Below are 21,011 nucleotides of genomic sequence, written 5' to 3'. Positions count from 1 at the left end.
AAATACTAATTGTTTCTGTGTTCTGTGTCACTGTGTGTGTCTGGTATCCTGAGGCATTGCGGTTCCTGATCCTGCACAGTCAGAAACCTGGGTTTTACTCCTGTTGGTGACTAATGGGTAAAGGAGTATAGATCATGTCTGTCTATGAGGAGCTACTGCCCACTGCAATTTCATATTCATCAGCCTCCCTTTCCTTTCTGTTTCCTGTGTTTCTAGACACTAAAGAAAAACAAACGGGCTCCTAGTTATTTCTTGACTCCCCTCATGTGACCTACATGGAATATCAAGTGTTAGGTGTGACAGTTTTGAAAAAACGGGTGTACAGTGACTGTTACTCTGTGACTCCTCTTGCGTATAAAATTATGGAGCATAAAAAGTTTAGGAGTGAGAAAAAAAAAGACATTTCAATGAGATAAATCAGAGAATGTCATGATTATACCTTTTGCATAGATTCTTTGTCGCATGTAGTTTGAACTTCCCTTGGCCGTCACTTTCATTTTAAATGTTCTTTCCTGTGTGTTCAGCAGTGTGCATTTGACAGTTACCCCTACTCAAGAGAAAGGTTAGAAGTGAGATCTCGATTATGGAATCCAACAGTCTAGATTTGGCATGATCAGGATTCAATATTATGCCAAAATAACATGTGATTTCTTACACATTATTTTGTTGATCATGTTAAGATCCAACACTATCAAAAGTTATCCTTTTCTGTAGGGCCAGTTAGAAAAAAATATTGCAAGATCTTTTTACCATATATACTAGTGAAAAACTACTGGGTAAAATCTGTCGAATGCATTTATCTGTACAGGAACTTCATATGCAAATATTGGATATTATTTTAATTGTTTTGTGATAGATAGAAATTACCCAAGACCACAAATCAGTTCTCATATTGATTGTGCTTAAAGGCCCAGTGCAGTCAAAAACTAGATTTTTCTGTGTTTTATATATATTTCGACACAATGAGGTTGGAATAATACTGTGAAATTGTGAAAATTATGATAATGCATTTTAGTGTAAAAGCTGTTTGAAAAGAACACATGACATTTCATCCTGTTTTGGTAGGATGGTGTTTTGGCCCTCCGTTGTGACATCACCATGTGGTAAATTAGTTAATAGACCAATAAGAAAGACATTTCTAAAAAACTCACCTACTCAGACCACTCCCAGACAGTCCTTGCAAAATTCTTGCTTGAGAAATTTACCTTTGCTATTTTATTATTATTTTTTTTACTATTTTCATTGAAAACAGAAATAATTTGATATTAAGATAAAAATTACTGCATTGGAGCTTTAACATTTTATGTTGAATTATGAGTTTGTATTACAAATACATCATTACAAATGTATATAACCAGTTTGTCAACTAAGAGTTAAAAGACTAAACAGAGACAAAATGTTCGATGATTTTTCCTGGACTCGTTATGGTTAGCTTTTTGCAAATGTGTAGTATTTGAATACATTTTATCAAGCAAAGTTATGTTTTGAATGTATCACAATGCTTTACAATTCTGTATGAAGCCTGAAAATGACATGGCGGCTCCGCCATTTTGTTGAACATTTCCTTGGATGGGACCGAGTGACTGAATCTGTATTCTCGCGTTGATTGCCAAGTCACAATAACAGACATGTTAGTTAGTGTTCTACTCTGATCATGTTCTCCTTCACCCTCCTCTCACTGTGTGGAGTTGTAGCATTGCAAAGCATAACCAGGAACGTAGCTTCGACTAACAGGTTTGATATTTACTTGATTAACCATTTTAATCTAAGTTGATATTATCTCAAGTTAATACTTAGTAAGATGCATAGCATACATGCATATCATATTTATTAACAATACGGTTAAACAATCCCTTCAAATACTACAGACGGAATAGTTACATTTACCTCCCTGTTCTTCCTCCAAGCTTTTTTCTGTTGTACGAGGACATCATTTTTTTTTTTAGCTGTATTGTTTGCCAAAGTTCTTATGCACACCTGTGTACAGATTGCGTTCCTTAAAAAATATCTTAGTTGAAAAATAACTTCATGAAAACCTGCCATGTTAACATTTCTTAATTTATTATTTGAAAAGTGTTTAAAGAACGCATGGTTAGGGTCATTTACAAATATAAAACACAACGTATAGATAAAATAAAACTGTGTGTAATTAATTACAGACAAATGCAACCCAAGTAGAGAAGAGGGGAGCGAGGTAGAGGCACACAGTGGTAAAAATTGGCAGGCCACCCAAAACCAAAACCCTATCCTCAAGTGAACTTGTTGCAAACGCTAAGTGCTACATGCACGCTAAGCTAAATGATAACTACAGACAGTTCCAAACCAAACCATCTCAAACAAATTCATAGCTGCATGTCCATTTCTCCTACATCCTCTACAGAAACTGAACAGGGCTGTGCATACGAAAAATACACAATCTTAATATACATCTACAGTAGCCACAAACTGTATGTGTCAATGTACATGCTTAAAACCAAAGACGTGGATTTTTCAATTGGCTAAAACACATGGCGAGATGTGACGTGAGGCTACACTGCTTTGGATGGGGTTCTAGGGGGTTCTAGGGATCTGCTGTAGCTCAGGCAGACACATCCAACCCAGTGTATCTGCTTTTTAAAAAGAAGACTGCTAATAACGCCCTAACTCAGCTGGACCATTTCTTCAGTAAGTAAACACAAAGAGTGGTTTTTTTTGTCCCTGCTAGCGGCAGGTCCATTGAATGTAGCCACCTGTGTCTTATTGAACCTTGTTGTGAAGAGAGGAGGAGAGGAGAGGGGAGAGTCCTCGGAGTAAGCGAGCAGAGGAACCGGTCGTCTGTTGCCGTGCTGTTCTAGCGAGGGAGCCAGCAAGGAACGAACGGGTGGTTGCGTTAGGAAAGTGCTCCTCAAAGACCCACTCTGCAGATGAGATGAGAGCCCAAAACAGGAGCAGCCATGTTGGCTAGTCCCGTCTGAGCTAACCTAACAGCACAATGTCATCCACAAACCAACAGAAAGTTACACACAGTAAAAGAAGCAAAAGAGTAGTTTCCCCCACCTTTTTCTCTGCTAGGCATGCAATCCCCTGCTATACTTTTCATCTGGCATTAAAGACATAAGGCATCAAAATAAGTCCAGAACAGGAGACATGCAGAGATTTGACCGTTTTTCCTTTTTCTTTCTTTCTTTGTTTTTAGAGCTCCTGATACTTCGGGGCAGAGAGGGGGAAAAAAGTTCAAGCGTGTGAGCCCAGCCTTTGCCGTTATTTGTAACCAGAGCCAAAAGAGGCAGGAAGTTGTTTTACAATAGTGTTATAGTAATCTGCCACAAATGGGAAAAGCCAAACGCTGGTCGCACGGTGGAGAAGGTGGTGGGACAGAGAGAGGGAGGGAAAGAGGAACTATGAAAAAGACAGAGATAGAAAAATCAAAAATCCAAATAATAATCGGTATGTACTAAGATGGTGGAGGACTGGTCTGCCATGCTGTTTTGTAGTGTGTGTGTGTGTGTGTGTGTGTGTGTGTGTGTGTGTGTGTGCGCGCGCAAACGGCAGGGTTTAGGGAGGGTGGAGCGCGCCACAATGCAGGATTCTAGATGATTCCAGGGTAAGGGATAGTTTAGACGCAAATATACTCAACCATCTTTTCCTATTTGGACAAGCTATCCTGTGCCTTTTTACCCAGGACAAATCAGAACCCCTCGTGTTTTCTGTGAATTCTCAATCACGTTGTAATCACAGCAGCTGTTTTTCTTCCAGAAAAGCAGTGAGGTCTCACCCAAAATGCTTATCAGGCTTTTGACTCCTTTCAAAAATAGCTGTAAGGGTCGTGCGATGTTTAGCCCCTCGGAGAGGCAGAGCCAGGGCAGGAAGAGGACAGTCTTACTGTACTGTACTGTAACTCTACTAACCCCGCTCTCTACACTGCCACGTGCTACACTACAGTATTATACTCAAGTAGCTCCCATTTTTCCATATCTACTTTTTGTCTTCTCAATGCTGCTTTCACGCTAGCTGCTGTGGCATGCTAAAGAGTTAATACTTTCTGTCTGTAAGCCATGGCTGGCTGTAGAATGTGATCCAGACAGACTGTTGCAGCTTGACGAGAGAGAGAGCTACAGAACTGTACTATACTGTACCAGATAAGGTTAATCATTTAACCTGCTCTCAGAACTGTTGCATATTTCAAATGTCCTTAGGCAGGGCAGTCCACTCTGAGTGTTTGTACGTTCTCTTTTTTTCGTTTCCTTATTTTTGATGCTCTTTTCTGTAGCTGATTGCCGGGGTGCAGAGAGTGCTAGTATGGCGTGAGTGTGTGCACTGCGTCTGCGCACTGCCGGAGGAGTGCATTTCTGTGTCATTCTTCCTCCTCTACCCCCTCCCACCCTCAACTGCTTTCCGCCCTCCCACTCTCCCCCGTCTCTCTCTCTCTCTCTCTCTCTCTCTTTCCCTCTTGGTCTCCGTCTCCCACCCTTCTCTCTCCCTCCTCCCTCTCTCAAGTGCATATACAGTTCCTTGCCGTGTTGGACGTGTGATGAAAAAGTGGCTGGCTCTCGTGCTCCGCCGCACCTCCTATTTCATCATCAGTCGAGCTTTTCTCTCCTTCACTCTGCGCTTGCTGCCTCGTCTCTTCTATCGCTCGCTCCCCTGTTCTCAGCTCCAGCCGCACGCAGGGGGGAGACTCGAGCTCTGTGGGGAGAAAAAAAGAACAAAGGTTTGCTGCTATTTCTACAGTCAGGGCCTCCCCACAGCCCGCCCTTCCATAGAGGAGATTTTTTTTTTTTTTTTTTTTTTTACTACTAGCTGGATTTTAACCCTCTGCCTCCAAATATCTACACAACGGCTCTGCAAAAACCTGGCAACAAGTAGCTTTTTTGGGGCCTTTCCGTAGTTTTGTGCGGCAATTTTTGCATCAGTTTGGATCTTGGTGTTATTTCTTCTCTTTGGGTGTTATTTTTTCATCTGCACTGATACCCAGAGTTTTATATTTTCCTTTGAAAGAGTTTGGCGGTGTGTATTTTCAAGGTCTTATTATTTTCTGTCGTCGTTTGGTCGTGTTTGTATCTCGCCACGTGACGAGCCTTCTTCCTCCTGGAGCTGTGTTCGTACGGGCGTCATTCCTACTGCCCTCTCTCTTTTTCACGCTCTTCCTTCTAGTGACTGTCTGTGGATGACAAGCAGGAGAACGTGTCCAGTCTCTGAGCGTGTGGTACGTCTGCGTGTTAAAGACGTGCCCTTCGTGAGCGCCATCAGTTCTCTCGCCTGGAAATACTGCACCTCCCTCTTCTTCCTCACTCTCGCTGTTTCTCTCCCTCTTGCTCCCTCTCTTTCCCTCCCTCGTTCTCTCGTTCTCTCTCTCTCTCTCTCTCTCTCTCTCTCTCTGTCTCTCTCTCACTGGCTCTTTTTCGTAACAGAGGAGTGAGTGCTGGGCTGGAGCTCTTTCTGGGACAGGAGCCAATTCCAAACAAAAGACAGGAAAAGGCAATGACAGAAAAATGCAGCGATTGAATTTGGAAAAATGTTGCAGCGAAAACATAAGAAGTGATTGTGCATGTCGTTTCGTGCCGCCGATGCATGCTTGTGTTAAGTGTTAAAAGTGATTTCAGGGGCTGGGACAGCTTGGGGAACGGAGGTCTGAATACACTTTCTCGGTAGCGAAGGCATTCGAGTTGGGAAGACGGAGAGAGGGAAGAGAGGAGAGGAGAGGAGGGGGGGGTCCTTTTTTCCAGACTGCTGAATTATTCATGTAGGCAGCCAAGGCTGTGACTGGACTGGTTGTGCTATTTGCATGCATCAGACATGCTGTTTGTCTGTTTGCTAACATTCCTCCTTCAAAGACTTGTTAACTAGCAGAGGGTTTTAGCTGGAGCCTTCCAGACAGCCTCATGGCCTCCTTTTGTTGCAGGGCCCGCCAGGCCTGGGCCCAGCCTACGGCAGCCAGGCGAGGTAGCAGCAGCCCAGGCTGGGGCTCTGGGCTGAGGCTGGGCTGGGCTACGAGGGGGACTGCCTGGGGAGTCACTGGGCCTGCGTGCCTCTCTGCCTGCCTGGCTAGCTTGCTGCTCTGCCAGAGCTGCATGGGACACAGAGGCTGATGGATTTCTGTTCTCCTCAACAGAGATGTGGATCCAGCGGGGAAAAAAGAGAGGAAGAGAGAAGCTGCTGAGAATTTCACCCCCGGATTCGGGAACGTTTTGGAATCGCCTCTACTGCAGAATATTTGTAAGTAATACCTGTTTCTTTATGTGTGTGTTTAAGTGTGTGTGTGTGTGTTTAAGTGTGTGTGTGTGTGTGTGTGTGTGTGTGTGTGTGTGTGTGTGTGTGTGTGTGTGTGTGTGTGTGTGTGTGTGTGTGTGTGTGTGTGTGTGTGTGTGTGTGTGTATTCATTGCGTACATGTGTTGAATTGTGTATAGTATCATCTTTGTTTATAACACTCATTGTACAAAATAATGGACTTCATACACTATAGTACATGTTTTATTTTGATGCAAGTGCTGAACCAAAAACCGCAATCGGAATCCATTGCATATAGTCGTGCATTGCACGAAGGTAGTACTTTATGTTGGTTATGAAAGCGTTTTTTTTCATGGCAAATCACCATGTATTAGTACTCAAACTCAAAACGTATAATACTGTGACCTCTACACAACACAGTTATTTAATAATATTGCAAATGTGTTTTTCTTAAAACCAGAGGTATCCGTTAATGGTCCATTGATTACTGCCAAATGAATGTGATTTCGTTGGTAATCGTGGGGTCACGTTTGTAGAGATATTTCATGTGAGTGATGCGGTTTTCGGTTAGGTGACAATGTGTGTGGAGTGATACATTGTGGTACCCAATTTGTTCAATAATTTTATCTTTCCCAATGACTCATCTGTCAATTAAGGCTGGGTTGGAATTATCATTTATTTACAGGTGTATTTGTTGTCCGTCGAAGTCTTGATTTATATTGATACGATTTTTTATTTTGCATGGGTTATTTTGAACAATAGGAGAAGGCGCATGTGTGTGTGTGTGTGTGTGTGTGTGTGTGTGTGTGTGTAGCTCCTGTTGCTCTATTATACCCCTTATATATACAGCAGCATAGTACAGCATTTTTTGTACATACCTACATTTTCAATATATGATTGCAATTATAATACAATTAGTAAAAAGTCAAGTCCCTGCAATGCACAGATATTTCCCTCTGATAAATTATACTCTGCTCATTTTTCTTAAAAAAAAACTCATATTGAAGCAAATAAGTAAATCAGACTTGTAATTTACACACACACACTTAAACAAATATATTCAGTGTGTTAGGGTCTTCTCATTGTAATATGGCTGCTACAAAATAAATTAGAATCTAGTTATCTAGCTATAATAATAATAATTCAGACTTGATATTATGTGTTGCTGGCACAACATTTTATTTCAGCAGATCACACTCAATCACCATGTTTTCTCCAATACCCTTAAATTGTATCACTATAATGCTATTGAATATTTCACTTAATTGTGAAATGCCTATCTGTGAGGTTTTGAGCAAAATAGTCACGGTTTTCATGAACACGGGGAATTTGGTTACATTGGATGTTGAACTTGCTCTATCATTTTGTGTGCTCGTCGATTGATAAACACATCTCGCAGTGCATTGCCAGTAACAACACATGCCTGCTTAAGACTGCATTCTAAAAAGCATAGGCCTAATTATTACCTACTTTACGCTTTTTCAAATGATGAGCGGGGAGACCTTTACTGAGAAGCTTTGTGTTAGTAGTTTGTATTCAGTCCATTACATACATGGAAATTCATGGTCACAAAGGTAGGCCTAATTTAGCCATGGATATACTGTATGTGCCCACTTGCTTACCTTCATAAGTACATGAATTCGACTGGCAGTTGAGTGCGCCACCTCACCCCTAAGGCCTTTTTGGCGGGGGTGGCTGTCTTCCAGGGGTAGTTAGCTCCGCTGCATGTGGAGGGGCAGATGGCACGGTCATAAGCAATTGCAGTATATTTTTTTTCTCTCTCTCTCTCTCTCTCTCTCTCTCTCTCTCTCTCTCTCTCTCTCTCTCTCTCTCTCTCTCTCTCTCTCTCTCTCTGTAACATTATACCTGCCCAAGCATAGCTCCTGGACAGCCCTTCACATACTGTGAATTGAAGTCCATTATACTGTACAGTAGGTACACACAGATACAGACAATTATTTGGGTGGACTCAGCATACGAATGTGCGCTTGTACACCACACACACACACACACACACACACAAACGCTCATGCACACACATATACACACACAGATCGTTAAAATGTGTAAAGCTGCAATCCTATGAGTGAAAATGTAAAAATGATTATTTTCTGTCCATTTCTAATAATGAATCATTGAATAAATGGTGGTAAACTACTATATCTTTCTTTATTTCATTACTGTGTGTGTGAGCTGTGAACTGTGTGTAAGCAGACCACTTATTGTGTTGCAAATAGGAAACTGCAGGTTTAAAATAGACACCTCTGTGAATTTGAATTTGAGCGTTTGAACTTGAATGTAAATTTGGACTTGAACTTGACCTTGCATTTACTCTGGGTTTCTGTTGCGACTGACATTTCCTGTCCATTGACGTTGGTCCTCTAGATGACATAGCATTTCAACATAATATCTGTATTGGCAGTGAAACCAAGCGTAGATGTAGTTTGTGTTTTTTGGGGGTCGTAACAGTCCGGAAAATCTGGTAATGGGATTCCATATGACAAATTATTTTCAAGGCCCCAACTTCGATAGTTGGTTTTGATTATTATCACACACAAAATAGGTCTACTGTGTTAGATTTTCTTTGCAAACAGTTATTTTGTCAAAATTGTATATAAATGGGATTACTGGTCGATTATTGATTGCAAGGTGCTTTGACGGGTAGCCATTTCCTTCTTTTTTTGAAAGAAGAGTTGCGTCTTATATACTGTCCTGTAAAGTTCAATTTGATGCTGCAACATGTTGTCTACCGTCATTCAAATACAGTGGCAATACAAAGGTAAATAGACACGTCCAATGCAGCATAAACGTATGCCGCTCGAATGCAAAGTGGTGCTCTCTGTACGGCGGTGCTAAATGTAATAACTAATGAACTATACAGACAATGGCGGTAGACGTGATCCTCATTGGAAATACGACATTTGTCAATTCGTGTATGTAATTGTATAATTACAAGGGCTGTCAGAGTTAATCAGTTAACTCAAGTTGACTTTTTGAAATTTTAGTGCACTATTTTCTTTATCACGAATAATTGCATTGTCTGTAAGCGTTCGAAATACACTGAACACAAAATACATGATCTATACAGCTAAAAACAACAATGCGATGTCAAAACAAGTTGACTTTGAGGTTAAAGGTGTGCTTTATCAATTGAACTGATTTTGCTTACTGTTACTTTGGACAAAATCAAAATGTCAATATTCTTGTAAATGATTTCTGAAGAAATTCTGAATTTGCGATTAATTGCACCAAATCCTGCATTAACTCGTTTAAAAAAAAAAAGTGGTTAACGACCTTAATAATGACACAATGCACACACATATTTTTTTATGAATGACTGTACTGAGTGCAATGACCGTCAAAGACTATTTGATCCCGTAAAACGTACAGTATATTCTTATCCTCTTTTGTTAATATATTGTGTGTATAATTTTTATACATTTGGAGGAATTAAATAGGTCAATTCTGTTTCACAGAATTGTGAGATATAAATTAGGTGTGTGTGTGTGCTTGCGTGTGTGTGCTTGCATGCGTGCGTGTGTGTGTGTGTGTATGTTTGTGTCATTCATTTAATTGTATTTATTTAACCAGGATAGTCCACTCAGTAACACGTGCCACTGTTTTCCAGGGAGTCCTAGGTTCCATAGAGTCAGTGTGTGTGTGTGTGTGTGTGTGTGTGTGTGTGTGTGTGTGTGTGTGTGTGTGTGTGTGTGCGTGTGATATTACTTTATTCATGGTTATTACAGTAATACATACCTTTTGATAATTACAGTATGTTAACAGTTTAGAGGCGTAGTTATACTATATTAGATCAACTCATGAGTTTGGACTGGACTGAAACTAATCTGGACAGAGTTTCTCTTCTGAGTAGTTAGAACGAGTGTGATCAGCCCAATTCACTTTGTACGGTAAATTCTAGACAAATATAATGTTCATACTTAATAGTTATCACAAGTCATCTTGTCTATCATCAAATGTGTATATTTCTCTGTTTAAAAAAGATTTCTAGCAGTAACTCAGGGTTTGGAAGGTAGCCTACTGCGTATTGGCTCTCACATTTCAGCTAATAATTGGTCCTTGTTGCCTATAGTCTGTAATTCATACTCAATTTAGTTGTCAGCATAAAACCATTCATTCTCAGTTCATTCAATAGATTTTAGTGGAGGAATGAGATTAGCATCTTGTTTGGCATTGCAAGCGTAGTGCAATGTGTACATTGGTACTTCATGTAATGAGTAGGCATACTGTACAATTGTGATCCATATGTCATACGACGAAGGGAAACCTAATTCATTTCAGCACATCACTTTTTGATTATTGAGAAATATGTATTATCGGAAAAGTAGGTTTGTCCTGAACAAATTGGATTGATGATCCATGGTTGACGAAAAGAAAAGTGAAAATAGATTTGATCATGTTCTTACAGTAGGCCTACATTTACTCCACAGTAACTAGGTTTCAGCATATGATGTGTATTTTTACCCAAATGGTCTTTTGAGGCTCTGTGTGGTTTGACTCATGTGGCACAATGTTCTATGTACTCTTACCACTACTCACACTGAAAATGAATCGCCCACCAGCACAACATAACCATGAACAACCAGTGCTTTGTTTCATTTGTTAAATGGAGAAATTGTCATGTAGAATAATTCGATTTCTATTCATTAGAGATGTAGTATTATTATCCAGTATCTTTCTGCTCTGATATTAAGCACAGATCTGAGGATGGTGGGTATCACAACCAAAATGCCCACCAGAAATTCAACATCTCCAGTTAGGATGCTAGAAATGATTTAACTGGTTCAACCAGCTGTTATTCCTATGACATTTAGTGCACGGTGTGTTTTTTATCATGTCTTCCTGCATCTGGTTGATCAGCGGACCAGTAGGCCTAAATACAGTGCAGGCTTGTGTCATTTTCAATCTTGCCTTGAATTATTTCTATCTTATCTTATGTAATCCGCTGTATCTATTAGATTAGCCCCAAAAGTGACATCACATTCTGAGTTATGTATATAAAACAATGTATTATATTGACCATGACATTTTTTTTTCTTTTAGTCGTTTAGCAGACGCTCTTATCTTATTTATCTTAGGATAGCTGGGGGGGGGCGACAACCACATGTCACAGTCATAGAAAGTACATTCTCCCTCAAAGTACATTCTTCCTATCAGCAAAGTCAGAGTTAGTCACATTTTTTAAAAAGTAAGATGCTGAGCTGGATAGAGCCCTATTTAGGTTTTGGCTAGCTGTTGTAAGCATTTTAAAACGTTGGCAAAGTCCTTTGCATCCATGTGACTAGTTGCTCAACTGAATATGAGATGCAGGTTTACAGTGCTTTACTTTGCAGGTTTTGTGACGATAGTTAGGCCTAGGTATTAAGACTGTATTTATCTTGAGAAGGGATAAAGATAAAGTCCTATACTGTACATACAAGCCTATATGCCCATCTGCATAGGAATATGGTGAGCTTGTAGTTTCAGCTAGCCAGATTCTATATTGCTGACAGATTTCAGAAGTCAACACTGCTCCAACAAGCCCTAACTAGCTAAATGGATTCCAGTTTTCAACTCTTAGTGTTATGACAGTGAGTTGGTAGAAGCAACAACCTTGGTACTTAGACCTGCATGTACTGACCCGTAAGTCACAAGGGAAGGACAGTATTTAGCTATATGTACAGTGCCTTCAGAAGGTATTCAAACCCACTGACTTTCTTTCCACATTGTGTTGTGTTACAGCCTGAATTTAAAATATATTCAATTGAGATTTTTTTTTGTCACTGGCCTAAACACAATACCCCATAATGTCAAAGTCGAAATATGTTCATACATTTTTTTTTTACTAATTAATTACAAATGAAAAGCGGAAATTTCCTGAGTCAATAAGTGTTCAACCCCTTTGTTATGTCAAGCCTAAATAAGTTCAGGAGTAAACATGATCTTAACAAGTCACATAATTAGTTGCATGGACTGTGTGCAATAATAGGGTTTCAAATAATTTTTGAAAGACTACCTCATTCATCGCTGTACTCCACACATACAATTATCTGTAAGGTAGTTGATTCAGTGAATTTCAAACACAGATTCAACCACAAAGACCAGGAATTGTTTTCCAATGGCTCACAAAGAAGGGCACCTATTGGTAGATGGGTAAAAAAAATCCAAAAAAAACAGACATTGAATATCCCTTTGAGCATGGTGAAGTTATTAATTACACTTTGGATGGTGTATCAATACACCCAGTCACTACAAAGATACAGGCGTACTTCCTAACTCAGTTGCCGGAGAGGAAGGAAACCGCTCAGGGATTTCACCATGAGGCCACAGTTGTAGTTACTCCACAATACTAACCTAATTGACAGAGTGAAAAGAAGGAAGCCTGTACAGAATGAAAAGATTCCAAAACATGTATCCTGTTTGCAACAAGGCACTAAAGTAATACTGCTAAAGATGTGGCAAAGAAATTAACTTTATGTCCTGAATACAAAGTGTTACGTTTGGGGCAAATCCAATACAACACATCACTGAGAACTACTCTCCCTATTTTCAAGCATAGTGGTGGCTGCATCATGTTATGTGTATGCTTGTAACCATTAAGGATAAAAAGAAACTGAATGGAGCGAAGCACAGGCAAAATCCCAGAGGTAAACCTGGTTCAGTCTGCTTTCCACCAGACACTGGGAATTCACCTTTCAGCAGGACAATAACCTTAAACACAAGGCCAAATCTTCACTGAAGTTACTTACCAAGAAGACAGTGAATGTTCCTGAGTGGCTGAGTTACAGTTTTGACTTAAATCTACTAGAAAATCTATGGAAAGACCTGAAAATGGTTGTTTAGCAATGATCAACATCCAATTTGACAGAGCTTGAAGAATTTTGAAAATAATAATTGGTAAATATTGCACAATCCAGGTGTGGAAAACTCATAGAGACTTGCCTAGAAAGACTCATAGCTGTAATCGCTGCCAAAGGTGCTTCCACAAAGTATTGACTCAGGTGTGTTTTCATTATTGGGTATTGTGTGTAGATGGGTAAAAAAAAAACGGTAGGTGGGGGGGCAGTACATCCTGTATAAACACAAACTCACTTCCTTGACCACCGCTCAGCACTGCTCAGCAAAGCGCAAGAAGTATGAATGCCCTGACTTCTGCTGAGGCCGTAAATGCTGCAGGAGTCTGATTGACCACGCGCCCACATGCACAATGCACTTCTCTCTCCAGAATGCGCTCTTTCCCAATGTGTGCACATTCATCGTTTCATAACTTAATTGTGTGAATTGTTTGAGTTTGATTGTTATTGTATATCAATTCCCCATTACATATAATCACCAGTAGTACATTTACTGTTAATTCCTATAATTTATTATCTACAATGTTTGTTATTTTGGTTACGGTCATTTCTTTTAATGCATTCAATATTGTTATTCCAGTCGTCCTGTTCTCATTGTCGGTGTGGACACATTGTTTGCAGAGTGCACAAGCTATGCTACACTTGTGAGAAACACGTTTTGGATTATTTAATTTCATTTACGAGTTTTGACAATTCAGTCTTTTGCTTGGAGCGCTCCTGTCAATGTTGAGTAAGGACGCGCACTCATAGAAGTATTCCTATAGGCTACCTGGGCTACGAGAAAATGTAGGGATATAAATGTGCCCATTTGGGGATCTGATAGTATTTCTGATTGGCTTAACGCACCACCGCTAATGAGCTGTGGAGCTTCTCAAAGTCATGTTTTCTTCACCTCAAACAGCAAGCAAACAAAGTCTGTTTTCACAACCATTGAGAATTACAATAGTTCCTCAATGTATTTGACAAATCTTTCCAGCTCTCTCCGTTTCGATAACCACTCAGTGAAAGGGAAAAATGTCATGCTCTGAAACGTCATAAAATAGGCTTCTTATCTGTGCTTGACTTGGACTGAAATAGGTTCCGGTTCTCATTTTGAGCTCTGGTACTGTTTATATTTAGGTGCAGGAGCTCCACAATACTTCTGAGCTAATATTCTATAAGGGGAACAGGAGCTCAAGCAGTAGATAATGTAAGGTGCCGCTACTCGGCTCCGGTGAGCTCCTGCCCAAGTCAAGCACTGCTTGTTATCCCAAGCGCAAGTAGCCTACAACTGTGAATGTCCCGACGCGGGAAACTCTGAGGGCCCAGAATATTTTATACAATGTTGCAAGTTCGCTGGCGCAAGCTTCAGGCCGGACCCATTTAGTTAATAGTTGACACAATGTTTCAAGTTCCTTGCAGACTGGCCATGTGTAGCCAATGTGATTCCTTGGATATTTATTTTGATCAGGATATTTTCTACCTGCAGGCTGCAATGTTTTTAATTGTTGGCTTTATTTAGGCTATTTTTACATAGGTGGCAATGGTAATAAAAGTTACTTTTTAGGTTTCGAATTTTGATTAACCACATGACAAGGATTTTGAGATATTATTGAAAAGGTTTTAAAATGAAAATTTGCATATGAAAACCATAACTGGCACACAGATCGGTAGAAATACTAAGATAAATTGGAATTCCACATGAGAAAGGTTTCTGACTCCTACTGTAGCCTATTACTGGCAACTTCAGGAGAGTAATGGCAGAGTATGGGAAAGCCAGCAGGAATGGGAGGAGAAAAGTTGGGTCAGGTTAAGTTTTTTTTTATTCTTCTGGTTATCTAGATCTCTGGCACCCTCTTCAGGCATCAAACCGTAAGTTTAAAGCATCAGACAAACTGGAAATAGTTGATTTTATTAAAACACATATTAAAACACATGTCTATATATGGAGAAATACACGTTAAAAAACAGACAACTTTCGGTCAACCAATATTATTTTTTTCTTCAGGGACAGCCCTTGAGCTCATAAATGTATGTGTAGATGTAAAAACAACTAATGTTCTTTGTTTGTTTGTTTGTTTATAGAACCCTTTATATTTTATTTGTCATACAATTCTAGAGTTAATTTATTCTCTCCCATGTAAATGAATTAAATCAACTTGAATTTGGCATGTTTAAGGCTGGCCTCAGTTATAGATTGTGTTGTCTAGCTTTCCAGGTTTACAGCACTGAGGCTGAAGAAGACTAGAGTGGGTAACAGTGGCCACTACAGGTCCTCTAGTCTCTGTGTAAAGCAGGATTATATGCAATACACTGGGGCCAGAGAAGGCAGAAGCAGAAATACTGTGTAGGTTTCCCCTCAGACCCCCTAGCCATGCCTTCCTCTCCTCTCCTCTCCTCACACATGGAAGCCATTAGCCCATTACGCCGCTGACCACTGAGGATTGGGGGCCATTTTATTCTCTCTGCGTTTATCGGGATGTCATCAGGCACGTCACATGAGATTTATCCATGAAACCACACGAGCTCCGCCGAGACGCTGAGCGTAGTAATAATGACATAATATTGGACTGGGGGAGAGTTTGGGGGATGATGTCGATTTTCCTCCTCTAACGCTATAAGTCCCCCATGTAGGCCCTTTTGTCTCAACTTTGACCTGCACTCAATCAGTTTACCTCAGCAGACCAAATGAGCGACTCAAATCACCAGCAAAATAAACTTGCATTTGGGCTAGTTCCAGGTACTAGTTAGTCATGTTTTAGATAGTTTGTAATGGGTAATGTACCACGTCCAAAGGGCCCCTTAGTACAGTATGCATCGTTTGGATGGATACTAGTTTTATGTACCTGCCAGGCTGAGTGATATTCCAGATAGCATTCGGGCTGAGAGCCTTCCAGTACTCATATATTCCTTCCCTTTTTTGGCCTCAGTCGTCGCCATGGCAATTTTGTCCTAGAAAAATTGCAGACTGCAGAAGTGTAAAGTTAGAGGTAGGCTACTGGAGCAGAGTGTCAGAAGGTTTTTTCCAGAAATCTCCCACTTGCTATTTTATCCACTCCAATCCCTCCTCTCCTCACCACCATTTTCTCAAACTAAAGACTGCCAGTAGGAGGAGATTGTAAAGCTTTTAGTGGTGTGTTAGATTTAGTACTTTTAGTCAGTGAATGTATCTGAAAATGTTATATCTTGATTACATGGCTGTAACCATTTCTAGGTCTTGTAATTTGTTGGATAGTGATATTGTTACATTTATGTAATTAATTGCAACAACAACAAAAAATGCCAAGTGAAGGTTATTGTGGAAATGCATGTAGTCATAGAACAAGTGAATACCCTCTCACACTGTCAAGGCAAAGAAAATGAATATGGACCTACACTATGCTCTTACTTGGAGTTTGGAGAATACAATTCAAGTAGTTTGTTGCTTGCTGTTAACAGTTGGGCGTCTTTGTAAAGCCTTTACAGCCTAAATGGTTGTGTTTTACTGTAACATCCTACAGTGTGTCTTGGTTCACCCACACATCACAGATGCTGTATGTCCCCTGCCCTCTGCAGTCTGCACCTTCTTCTTCAAGCCTTTTGACTTGTCAACACAGTACAGTTCCACTGCCTCTGCTCCGTCGTCACAGGAGTTGGGTTACTCACAGCAGGGCCATAAACATGCACTGGCATAGGGCCATCTTGCCCAACTGTAATTCAAACATTAGAAACAATATATAAAAGACCCCTGGTTGCCTCTGCAAGGCTACAAACTCCAACTGCAATTAATGTCCTTGTACAGAATTATCACCCTTCAGCAGCACGGCTAAGTGGAGGCTGGTAATTGGTGGTCCTCTCCCCTGGTCCAATAGGAACAGCCCTTTACTTCTCTCCATGCTACCGCTGGGATCTTCCTCTCCTTCTCTCTGTACTTTGTTGAGAGTTGAATAATGATGACTAACTAACTACCCGCGTCCTCCGTCCTTTTCACCTCCACACACTCGCCATCACATGGGAGATCTGTAGGCACACACACACACACACACACACACACACACACACACACACACACACACACACACACACACACACACACACACACACACACACACCGACACACACACAGACACACACACCGACACCGACACACACACACACACACACACACACACACACACACACACACACACACACACACACACACACACACACACAGGGCCCCCCGTCCATTAAGACACGTTAACAGTTTTTCCATAACATTCCATATACTCCCTTTAATATAGGTCAACTTGCGCTACAGAGAGAGATAGCAAATCCTCCTTATTCAAAGTTTAGCTGTTCCACAAGGTCTTAGACCAAGGGCTGGACGATATATTTTCATGCATCCTTGACTTGACAAAATTCACATGGCATGTTTTTGCATTCTTGACAAATTTCAGTATTTTTGCCTATCACGCACATCCGTGTACTTTTACGAGGAAAGATGCAGCACGATAATACAAAATGTACATACATGGTTTTGTCAGGTAATTTACCTTCATGGTAAGAACTGTCTCCATTACGGCGGTAAGCTTGTAAACTTTTGTATACCGTGAGGGTCCGAGTCCCACTTGCGACAAACAAAATAAAAAATCTTTCTACTGCTAGTCTTTGAGTCAAATAACGAATATGTGATGAAGTAGATGATAATAATAAAGTACATAAAACATTGTACATTTAAATGTACACGTCTATGTAATATGGAAGTTTATTAGCAGTGTGTCTAGGTAAAGAAAGAATCTTGAGTCTTTATTTAAACGATGTCGGCTGCCCTTCCCTTCTTAACACACTACCACAATAAATGGAATTTCTACATTTCAAAGAAAAAAATATAGAATCTGTGATTCCAACCCTTGCAGCCACCTTACACTCTGAGCTATTTCACAAGTCCTTATAAGGCATTTGATATAGGTCATTTGATGAGCAAAATGTTGTGTTGTTAGTGTTGGTGTTGTGGTTGCTAGGATTTTTGTTGGTGCTCATGCTGATGAATGTTTTGGTGTGTGTGTTCAGTGTTCAGTGGAGGGAGCAGAGAGATTGTGGTGTGGTACATCCTCCACTAATGAGTTTCCTTGCCCAAGTCAGACCATGGGGAGAATGTGGGGCGAGCTCATTAGTCAGCAGACTACAGAGACTGGAGGCCCTGGAACCAGACTGATCTCGAGCTCTCTCTCTCTTCTTCCTCACTCTCGCTGTTTCTCTCCCTCGTTCTCTCTCTCTCTCTCTCTCTCTCTCTCTCTCTCTCTCTCTCTCTCTGTCTATAGGCTGCATGACTGACTCAGACCTTGGCCGATGGCACGGGACTTTTGGCCAATCAGAGAACCCCATGGTCAGACAGACGGACAGCCCTAGCAGTAAGTAACTTATTGTAAGCTATTTTATAATACAATTTGTAATATATCATATTGTATAGATTTGGATTTGTTTAGTATTTATGACTGCCTCGTCTTCATTTGAAATAGCAATTAGCAAGTGCAGGTGGCTAAAACACACAAACACACACCACACCGTACCTAATCTTCAGAATCCATTGGGGCATAAAAAGTTCTGTGTCTAGCCAACCACCGCTATCTCTCTGCTGTGCCTGAAACCGTTACAAAATGGTGTCCGCTCTCTGCCTTCAGCTCCCTCCAGCCCCCTGCAGCTCTCCCATCCATTTTGTGTGTCTCTGCCAAAGTAGTCAGGTAGCAGGATGAGAGGAGAGAAAGAGAGAGGGAGAGAGAGAGAGAGAGTAAAAGTAAAGGGACGGGGTAGGCTAGATGTGGCATAGAGAAGAGGGCACTAGTCCAGAGGATATTGGGGGGAGAGAGGCATGTTAATGTACAGTGACAGGAAGGAATACAGAATCTGCTCTTCTTATTTGGAGGTTTAATTGTTGCCGACTGACTGACTGACTGACTGACTGCATACAAAAACAGCCTTGAAGACAGCGCCGCTGGACCCTTCCCAGCTCCTCTTCTCAAAGAGCTGACCTTGGGCGGACGCCATAAACTGTTATTTTCCATTGGCCCATAATGTGATGCTGGCAAGGCCTGCAGCTGCACAAAACCCCGCCCCCTACCCCGGCCCCCTCCGTGCCCCACCCTGGCTCGACTCCCCCAGCAAGTCTGTGCCTGGCCTGACCCGTAACACAACCTGCCTGGCCTGCTTACAGTGCAGAAGAGCCGGGGCCGCCCGAGCTCTATCCAATGCCCCTATCGTTTCCCCAGCCCCAGCCCTAGCTCCAACCTCAGCCCCAGTTCCAGCCCCATGCCCCATCCTCAGCCAAGTTCCCAGCCCCAGCCCCAGCCCCAGCTCCAACCCTGACCCCAACCTCAGACCCACGCTAAGCCCCAAGCCTCAAATCCTTACCCAGTACTGCCCGCGGCTCTGGAATTCTGCACATGCCAGGCATTCGATTAGACAGACAATAGTGTATAGATCCCATGCTGCCTAGCCATACTACCACGGCTATATGGATAAGGGACAAGGCTTCAAAGACCCATGGTCTTTAGCTATGCTAAGCTAACTGTGCATCATTCCTTTATTAGCAATGTTAGCAAACTCAGATATTGCCCCCTTTTTAGCAATGTGGGAATCTATAGCCTATAGGCTACCAGTAGACCCACATAGACTCAACAAAAGCCTATGTTAGGCTGTGGAACACTGTTCAGACAGTCAACACCCCCATAGCTCAGTTCTTTAGTCTGTTCTCTCTCTCTCTCTCTCTCTCTCTCTCTCTCTCTCTCTCTCTCTCTCTTTAATATCCTTCCTCTAATCTGCCCATGTGCTCCAGTATGGCACAGAACAGCCTACATATTGTATTTGTGGTAATGAATTATAAATGATATTGCATAACCGTTCCCGTTATAACCTTATCTGTGAATCATCTACCCAGAGACATGCAGCATAGATACATTTCCCCATGCTTGCAGTCTAGACCGGACCTTGTGGAAATGATACTGTGAAGTTGCCTGGCCTCTGGTGGGCCTGCGTTTGTTTATGGTTACACACAAAGCAGATGGCCGCGCAACATGGTCGCATATCTCACACTAACACTCACTGACACTGCCACTGCCACAAGCACACACACTCACCCACGCACACTCTCGCACACTCACACGCCTGAGGAACAATCGAGGTGGACTCGTGAGCTATTTATTTGATCTCTGATCTCTCTTTCTATTCTCCCGTTATCAATGGGTTTTATGGTTGTCCCATATGACTCATGAGGATACTTAACCTGAGTAGCTAGCTAGCATTGACAACAGTGGTTTACATGGCAGACCTGATCCTGCCAAGGGCTCAAACGGTAAAGTACAGCAGCTAACTGTAAGTAAGCTAACTGTATGTCGGCTATAGTTAACATTAGCTATTTGTAGCTAACAGTACAACAGATGACTGTACAGTAGTAGCTAGCTGTATCATAGCTAAATGTACAGTAGCTAACCATCCTAGCTGCTAACCTGTTCATCAAAGTTACTGTATATACTGTAGCCCCCTGTCCTCCCACTCTCTCAGCCAGTTCAGAGAGAGGAGAGGAGAGGTATGTGTCCCACCCTCTATTAATAGACCTACGACAGATGGAGCTCTGTGTAGGCAGGGCGCTCCGCGGCAGGCGCTAGTCTCATCAGATGGCCAGGGGCTGGGGCGCCGTCAGATCGAGGGGTGCAGGGGGGCAGCCAGAGTGGAGGGGTGGACGTGTCAGAACTGTTGACTTGTCTTAATGGACGGGGGGGCCCTCCGGGTCACCAGGAAGATGCGTGGCTCCATCAGTGCTTCTGTTAGCATGGTGGCTAGTGGGTATTAGTGGGACCATGACTGAGACGAAGGACAAAGGGGCGATAAGACTTGAGGAGTGACTAGAACAGGAGCCATAAAGCAGGTGGGCAGAAGAGTATTTTGGGTCATATTGCTGATCACACAGTCCCTGTATAGTAGTTAGCCTGGAGGCTACAGTTATGGCTGGCCTTTCT

General features: G+C 41.7%; 1 long non-coding RNA gene across 1 annotated transcript; it reads left to right on the top strand.

Moving 5' to 3' along the window:
- Positions 1 to 5,524: 5,524 nt before the first annotated feature.
- On the top strand, positions 5,525 to 20,470 carry LOC115196971 (uncharacterized). The gene is made up of 2 exons (XR_003878938.1): positions 5,525 to 6,195; positions 18,321 to 20,470. It is a non-coding gene; the product is annotated as an uncharacterized LOC115196971 (long non-coding RNA).
- The last annotated feature ends 541 nt before the right edge of the window (positions 20,471 to 21,011 follow it).

The sequence above is a fragment of the Salmo trutta genome, chromosome 7 (genome assembly GCF_901001165.1).
Source record: "Salmo trutta chromosome 7, fSalTru1.1, whole genome shotgun sequence".
NCBI lineage: Eukaryota > Metazoa > Chordata > Actinopteri > Salmoniformes > Salmonidae > Salmo > Salmo trutta.
Note: the sequence above shows the minus strand (reverse complement) of the source record. Positions and strands in the feature narration are given on the sequence as shown.